Source organism: Erinaceus europaeus, chromosome 11, assembly GCF_950295315.1.
Source record: "Erinaceus europaeus chromosome 11, mEriEur2.1, whole genome shotgun sequence".
In the NCBI taxonomy this organism is placed as follows: domain Eukaryota; kingdom Metazoa; phylum Chordata; class Mammalia; order Eulipotyphla; family Erinaceidae; genus Erinaceus; species Erinaceus europaeus.
This window is the reverse complement of record NC_080172.1, coordinates 79,137,027-79,142,982: the sequence shown is the minus strand read 5'-3', so window position 1 is coordinate 79,142,982 and position 5,956 is coordinate 79,137,027. Positions and strand designations below refer to the sequence as shown.

At 37.0% G+C, this 5,956-nt stretch overlaps 1 pseudogene; it reads left to right on the top strand.

The window, feature by feature from the left end:
• Positions 1–3,682: 3,682 nt before the first annotated feature.
• On the top strand, positions 3,683–5,565 carry LOC132541461 (protein N-lysine methyltransferase METTL21D-like; annotated as a pseudogene).
• The last annotated feature ends 391 nt before the right edge of the window (positions 5,566–5,956 follow it).

The window sequence follows — 5,956 nt, the reverse complement described above, 5'->3', positions numbered from 1 at the left end:
TAAAGTAACAGAATTTCCATGTCTTTTCTTTTTACTAGTGTCAGAAAGATAGCACACAACAGAATTTCATGTCTGAGATCATAGAGGTACTAGGTTAAATCCTAGGCACCACTTTTTCAAAAAAAAAACAACCTTTTTTTTTTCTACTTTATTTAGGGGGTTGATAGTTTACAACAGTTTTTATTTATTTATTTTAGTTTATTTTACAAAATTTATGTCAACAGGGTTTAAATTCATACTATTCCCATCACCAGTCTCCCCAATGCAATCTACCACAATTTCCCTAAGTTTGTAGACATGGGCCAACCATCATCTCTACAACTATCTGTTCACATTTATACATAGTTGCCCCCCCCATTTTTTTCTGATCCAATCCTCTCTTCCCTTCCAAGCCAAAGATGACAACATTACTACCTCCATATGTCCTTTCCCTTTCCTTCTCTCTCTCTGGGTGCTGATGGACCTGGAGTCCAGAGTGCTCTTATCCTCCTCCTATTGCTTCTCCCCCGCTGGGAGTATGGATAAAAGTTATTTTTGGGGTGCAGAAGGAGTTCTGACTTTTGTAATTGCTTCTCCACTAAACAGGTGTTGGCAGGTCGATCCATAACCCCAGCCTGTTTCTGTCTTTCCCTAGTGGACCAGAGCTCTGGAGATGTGAGGGTCCAGGACACATTGGTGAGGCCATCTGTCCACAGAAGTCAGGATAGAGTCATAGTAGTATTTGTAACTTGGTCTGGAAGGTGGTATGACCTAAGTTGAGACAAAATGGTTAATGAACAGGAACCAAAAATTAGGATCAGAGCAGATGAGATTAGGGATTTTAGCACAGAAGAAAGGTAAGAAGTTCATTTTAGGCATGTTCCTGAGGTAGTTTTGTAGTAAACTACTTGTAGTAGTTTTCCTTGAGTTTGATAGCTAGCCTGAAGTTGGAAAGAATATTGTCTGAGAGTTCCCGGAACAGACAACCCCACCAATATGTCCTGTAGCTCTGATTCCCCAGAACCCTGCCCCACTAGGGAGAGAGGCAGGCTGGGAGTATGGATCAGCCTGTCAACGCCCATGTTCAGTGTGGAAGCAATTACAAGCCAGACCTTCCACCTTCTGCATCCCTAAATGACCTTGGGTCCATACTCCCAGAGGGTTAAAGAATAGGAAAGCTATCAGGGGAGGGGATGGGATACGGAGTTCTGGTGGTGGGAATTATGTGGAGTTGTATCCCTCTTATCCAATGGTTTTGTCAGTGTTTCCCTTTTATAAATAAATAAATAAATAAATAAATAAATAAAAGAATGATGACATAATGTCAGAGTAGAGGGCTAGAAAGTTATATTTAGGACAATGAGTAGCTCCCATTCTTGAAAAAAAAAATTCTGTGGTTAAAATGAACTATTTACCTCCATCCACCTGACCCAGGGTATATATAGATATATTATTTAGCACCAGAGGCTGTGTAACCTCTAAGTCCCTAATGGTCTGAGCTCACAGCTCATGGTCACAGCTGGGAACACTGCTGTCTGTACTTATTTCAGGACCAGTCTTTCTTGAGTGGCAGGGTAGGATACCCCCAAATTCCCTTAGGAGACTGGAGCTATCCCTACCGCTGTTGCTTTATGGTGAGGACAAGGTCCTGGGAGGGCTAGGCACCACTTTTAAGTTAGAGTTGAGCAGTGCTTTAGTCTCTGTTTCACTAAAGTAAAGTAAATACAACATTAAACACATGTATAATCTCTCATACTTATAGCAAATAACAACTGAAAGTAAAAATTGTAGTCTTTATCTTTAATGTCACTAGATGACTCAGTGCTAAATCAAGCTCATCACTGTACTTTTCTCAATAACTCTACTTTTCTTGTGTCTATTTCCCCTGAATTTATCTGTAAGGTAGCCTCTGGTATTAGCTTCAAGTATCCTCACTCTTTCCTTGTTTCTCAACCCTTGCAAGATCTGTAGCTTTTTTTTTTTTTCTTTTCAAACATTGGTTTAAGAAGAACTTATTGCTAGAGAAGTTATTTAGAAATCCAGGGTCTTTACATATTTACTATAATATATATTTGAATATTTTAGATGTGTCAAAGTTTACTTTTATTTTTAGTTTAAGTAGGGAAAGTAGAGAGTCATAGATCACAGCAATGTGGTAGGGGTCAGGCTTGACTCTGGACCACACATGGCAAAGCAGCCTACTATGTAAATGAGCTATTTTACCAGCCCTCAGTTTATCTTTTTTAAAAAATTTTGTTTTAACTATTATAATATACTGAAAGTTGTTTGTGAAAGTAAATTTACATTTCATTCACATCACACATTACTTAAAAATTATTGTAAATAGTTTAGAAATTAATAATAATTGCAAAAAGATTTTCTTTACATCCTTTACTCAGCTTCCACTAATAACATCTTAAATCCTAAACTAGGAAATTGTCACTGATAGAACTCTATTGACTTAATTACAGATTTTACTCAGAATTTACCAGCTGTGATGTATACTTTTTCTTTCTTTCTCCTAGTATTTTTACTAAGCACACTTAATTTAAAAATTATATAAATAAGCATCTATACAATTATCACATATTATCAAAGTACTTCAGTTTTTTTTGAAAGTTGAAGAATTATACATGATTTTTTCATCTGACTGAAAATAGGACCTCATGCATGCACCTCAAGTCCTGTGGTCTGTTGCTGAGTATCTCTACAGCTTTTATCATTTTTTTTCCCTTTAAGTGAACTATTACTGCATTGTAGCGTTATATAGATTTTAGGTACACATCACTGAAAATTAGTAAGTATGTCTGATTTTTGGAGGCATAGCTTTGAAGTAGGAGCCATTTCAGATAGCTCCCCTGGTAAACGAGAGAAAGTAATAAAAAAATCACATGAAAACTCAATAAGATAAAACTGGGATTTCTTTAGAAACTCAGTAAGTTACAGGTTAGTACAGACAGGTGGGGCCAGTAGGTGAAAAAAGGAGTGAGGAAAAGATTCTCAAAATTCAAAAAGCCATCCTTTGTAATGGCTGGGTCCACACTGGGAGTGAAGCAGCAGAGCACATTGCCATAGGTGGGAAAGTAGCTCTAGTGTTCAGCCTGAGCAATTAGATTTTACCAACAGAGCATTGTACTGCCCACAAAGAATCACTAGTGATTCAATGGAAAAATCTAGTTAAAACCCTCTGATTGGCTCAGACACCCTCAACTAGCTAGAAAAAGAAATCCCAGCCAATTTATGGGTAGCATATTAAAGGGTTACAAACTGCCATGCATTACCCCAGAGATTGAGTTAAAACAACAGCTATTTAAAAAAATTATATAAAAACTAGCCAATTTAGAACTGTGACTTCTTGAATAACTAACTTAGCCACAAGTGGACCAAGGCAAGAGTTGATAGGTGGATTGAAAAGGAGTGAGGAAGGTATTATCTAAGAATTGAGAAGCTGTGCTCAGAGTCAACAGTGCCATCTTGCTTTCCAATCATTTATTTCTCTCCTCAATTTAAACACGAGACCTTACTTCTCATCTTCTAAAGGCAGTGGTGTTGCCATTAGAACAATAGTTCCACCCACTCATGAACTGTTCACCTTGTGGGGTCCAGGAATCAACAGACCAGAGGCACCTCACAGCATACATGAACAGCAATACACAGGACACAAATTTCAAAAGACACAAAATATAATGGTCAAACTTAAAGGATGTACTGCAGAAATGAACAAAAGACAAAAGTGCAGGAAAAATTACAAAAGCCAGAAGCAAGTAAGAATGAGGAAAATATTCAAACATAATTGATGTGATAATCACAGAAGGGAGGAAAGCATTTATTGTAATATTAGTAGAAATAGGGAAACAACTAATGAAACTGAAAGAAAACATGAACTATCTTAAGGTAGAGAACTAACAGGTAAAATAGCTGAGTTAAGAGCCCAACTAGCTCTTCAAGATAATACAGTGATGGAACATGGTAATAAAATGGCTGATCTGGGAACTAGAACTGAGGGGAGTGAGAGCAGAACTGAGTCAGAAAAAAGAATTAGGGAGTCAGCAGTAGTGCAGCGGGGTAAGCGCAGGCGCAAAGTGCAAGGACTGGTGTAAGGATCCCAGTTAGAGCCCCCAGCTCCCCAACTGCAGGGGAGTCACTTCACAAGCGGTGAAGCAGGTCTGCAGGTGTCTTTCTCTCCTCCTCTCTGTCTTCCACCTCTCTCTTGATTTCTCTCTGTCCTATCCAACAACAACAACATCAATACCAAAAACAATAATAACTGCAACAATAAAACAACAAGGGCAACAAAAGGGAAAAAAATAAATAAATACTAAAAAAAAATCTTTAAAAAAAAAAAAAGAATTAACAAGATTGAGGATGAATCAGAGAAAACTAAGAAGTAAAGAAGTAAAAAAGAGATTAAGAGGCACCGAAAACAACAGACAAATGTGATGACCTCAAAAAAAAAAAGTAATATATACATTATTGGCTTGTTAGAGGAAGAAAAAGAAGAAGCAGAAGAAAGTATACTAGAAAAGATAATAGAAGAAAATTTCTCCATATTAAATAACAAAAAGGACATAAAGATTCAAGAAGCAAAAGCAGTCCCAAACAGAATTGACCCCGGCCTACACAAACCAAGATATATCAGTTAAAATGGAAATAAGTAAGGATAAAGAAAGGCTGCCGAGAAAACCAAAAGGTCACACAAAGATGAAAACCCAACAGATAATCAGATTTCTTCACACAAACTCTAAAGCTAAAAGAGAATATCAAGATATATACCAAGTGCTCATGAGAAAGGCTTTCAGTTAAGAATACTAGACTGTCATTAAGACTAGATGGAGAAATGAAAACCTTCTCAGACAAGCAACAGTTGAAGGAATTAACCATCACCAAACCTGCTCTGCAAAAGTTCTAAAATTTCTCTTATAAAAATAAAAGCATCATCAAAACCTGCCTTATATTAGAACATTCAGAAAAGTTTAGGTGTTTTGAGTCCATTGGGGAGGACCCACTGCAGAGTTTTATCTGAGTTTTGAAGAAACGAGATGGCACAGTGTTACAACTGCAGCAGTATGGCTCTGGTGGTGTGGGTTGCGATGTTTGGGATGCAGCCATTGTCCATTGTAAATACCTGGAAATGCTTAGATTTCCCTGTTATGACATCCAGCCGTTGAGCTGGCAGTTGGTGCTGGAGCTGGACTCAGGCACTGAGGCTGTGGGCCTCATGGTGGCTACCCTTAGATGTAGTCACTTACCTTGAGAATTACAAGACTTGTTGAAGATGAATATTGATGTGAACAAGCATCTTGTCACTTGTCCTATTCAAGACAAGTCTTTGGAACCACTATTGTAAACCCTAAAAGATCTCACTGGATCTGAGTCTTGTATTATATGTTGCTATGAACAACAAACAATGGGGAAAAATCCAGAAATAGAGAAGAAATACTTTGAGCTCCTTCAACTAGACTTTGACTTTGAAAAAATTCCTTTGGAAAAACATGATGAAAAGTATCAAAGTGATGATATTCACATTTTATACATCAGAAAGAAAAAATTGAAATTTCCATCATGAAATCTTTAGCCTGCTTCCTCAAGTCTTTAACAACCTGGGTAGGCTAAAGATAAGAATGAAACATGTGACTGCAGCATGGGAAGATTGTGTTTGTAAATTTTTCCAGCATGTATTTAGAGATCCAATATATAGATGACAACCACCACAGGCTGTATGCAATATGGAAAATGACTGACTGCCAGTGAGACACTATTCAAAGAACAAATAAGAAACACTATCTTATCCATACTGAATTACTTTTGTTTACTTGTCAAAAATCAGTTGAACACACTTACATGGATCTACTTTATGGTAGATGTATTTGTTTATTCTACCTACACAAAGACTATGTTAAGAAACTCTTTTGTATATATTTTTATTTTACATTCTTATTTATACCAGCTGTTTGAAATTTGGAGGTTTTCTTTTTTT